Below are 2,684 nucleotides of genomic sequence, written 5' to 3'. Positions count from 1 at the left end.
TTGCCATCTCTGTATATATATATACATATATAGTATATATATAAATGACAGATGTCCTGTAATGTCATTCTGCAGCTCATACTTCTTTACTTATTTCAGCCCTTACTTCTTTACTATTTACTTTTCAAGCAGCTTGGTTAGAAATAACATTTTGTAATTTAACTGGTTTTAATTATGTCTATCACATTCCCTATAAAACTGAATATGTTTAGCACCTGCAAACAGCCTTTCAAACAAATTTTGCACCTCTGTCTTATATTCTAAACCCCAGCAAAAAAAAAAAACATGTGATTCTTGAATTGCACTGTCAAGCTGGTAACATATTTCTGAGCAAATGGGCTTCATGGGCTTCAATGGGCTTTTTTTAATATATTTTATTTAATTAAACACTCATATTCACTTAAAAATGTCAGAACAAAAAGTAAACATGTAGTGAGCTCAAGATATTTGGTGGAAACTGCAAATAAAATAACCTGCTGAAATGCTGGCTTTAAAAAGTAGGACAGGAAAGTCAATAAATTAACCCACCGTTTTAGTAAATTGATTGATTTTTGTGTTTTACTTTCTTAGAATAATTTATTTAAACCTTCAAATAAGTTACAAAACAGGCTCAAACTGTGACACATCGACACCTATGAAAGAATATTTGTCAAATTTGTGTCTTATTAACTGTCTGGTTGCCTTCCAATTAAAGTCTGTTTTGTGATTGCCATGACCCAGATGTCTGAGAATAAATTCTTTAAAAAGTATTTAAAATACAAATATTTTATAAACTGTATCTAGGTAATTGGTAGATAAACAGATGTTAAATGTACAGTCTACATCACCAGAAGGGCAAACCAAACACATCCACTCATCATGGAAGAGGCTCTGTCTGCACATCTTTTCTTGATATGTATGCCATGTAACAGACAGCCCTGCCCACTCCCTGCACACACCTTTGATTGCTCCACCAGATGAACTGAATTGGGAAATCAACAGCTCTCGATTTTTATCTCTCTTGATAATTATTATTTATTTAGAATTGCTATGTTGCACCAGGTACGGTAAATGTTCTTCACCTTTCCTAGGTGTGATTTTGTTCATTCATGGTTCCGTTCTGTTTCGACAGTTAACAATGGCACAGTTGTGCACCCGCTATCTTCAGGGCCTGCTAGTGTCTATTAACGGGGTTCTTCACTTGATTTGGGGTTCATTATCCCTCCACACAAAAAAACATAAAGCTGCTTGACACGCCACACCAACCAATCAGAGAAGCTCATCTGGGAACTGGCAGGGAGACAGACACAGCGCTGCTGATGCAGATTGCTATGATCGCTCCTCTCCTCTGAAATTATTCTTTAATGCCTACATTAACTGAAAATTTTGTCACCTGTCTGCAAAAAAAGTTTCGCTTTTAATATTCTGATGCTTGCAGTGGGTACCATAAACCTGAGAAAACACTAACATCTACTTGTTGCCACAACGAACAGTAGGGGAAAAACCCCAAGAGGCGACCTTGCCTAAGGCAGCTGCTGCTGGGGATTGCCAGAGACAGCATAAACGGCTCCGACAGCAAAATAATACTTTAAGACAGGATCGTAATCTCATGAACTGACTGCACAGACAATGTTTTGAGTTGGACTTTCTTGTATAAAAAATATATTCAAATTACTTTTCACCCACTTATCATAGCAAATATAGCAAAGTCACTCTTTTGCCAGTGATTACAGGAGGAGCAGAAGCATGAGACGCCTCTGGACACACTTTACTGGATGCGCATCAGGAGCATCAAAGATGCTCTTGAGGTGCATCTGACCTTAATGTGTAGAAGAATCAAAAATGAAGTAGAAGAAGGGTTTTTGCTGCTGAAATCACATTATGTGTGAATGTAGCATAAGACACCTGAATTGTACCGTAAAGAACACTTACATTTCGGTACACAGTGTACAGCGTGTTGATACTGAAACCCATTGATAGGCCATTCTCTTTTTTTGGAAACCAAGCAAACTCATTTTCTCTCCATTCACTAGCTTTCTCTGACAACATTCATGGTTGATTGGCAGGACCGGGAAGCAACAGCAGGAAATTCAATGCATCAAAACCTGTGAACAGAGGTAGTGGCCGCCATATTGTGCACTGAGCCAATCGCCAAAAGGGTATAAGAACCCCGATCCTTACCAGTTGGTGGCAATAATGCATCTTTAAGATGTTTGCCAACAGCCATAAAACATAACAAAAAGAAGAAGTTGGTGCATTGCAAGCTGAGGAGATGCAAACTACACAAACGAACTGAAGCTGTCACGAAAAAGGCTTTAAAAGTTTAACTGACTATTGCTAACCTCACTAATTGGAAGAATTACATATTGAACATATAGATGCACATTGTGACAACTTTTGGTTGAGTGAAAAAAATTTATTTGTGATCAGTTAACTATTTATTGTGTAAATGATTTCTGTTTCTTGGATATTTAATTTTCCTTTGTGCTTAAATATGAGCCTTTAACTAAGATAAATATGCTAAAATAACAGTTTGAATTTTCAACTGTATTTGTGTGAATTAAAGTTAAAATCCCTCTTTAAATTATGGTTAAAAAATTAAGATTTGTCTCTTAAAATCCTGCTTTGTCTAGTTTAGACCTATAACTCAGATTATATATATTGACCTGCCTATGTTTTATGTGTCAAGGTGTTTCCCTGTGCGT

This window comes from Cyprinodon variegatus, unplaced genomic scaffold (assembly GCF_000732505.1).
Source record: "Cyprinodon variegatus isolate N-32 unplaced genomic scaffold, C_variegatus-1.0 Scaffold497, whole genome shotgun sequence".
Lineage (NCBI taxonomy): Eukaryota > Metazoa > Chordata > Actinopteri > Cyprinodontiformes > Cyprinodontidae > Cyprinodon > Cyprinodon variegatus.
Note: the sequence above shows the minus strand (reverse complement) of the source record.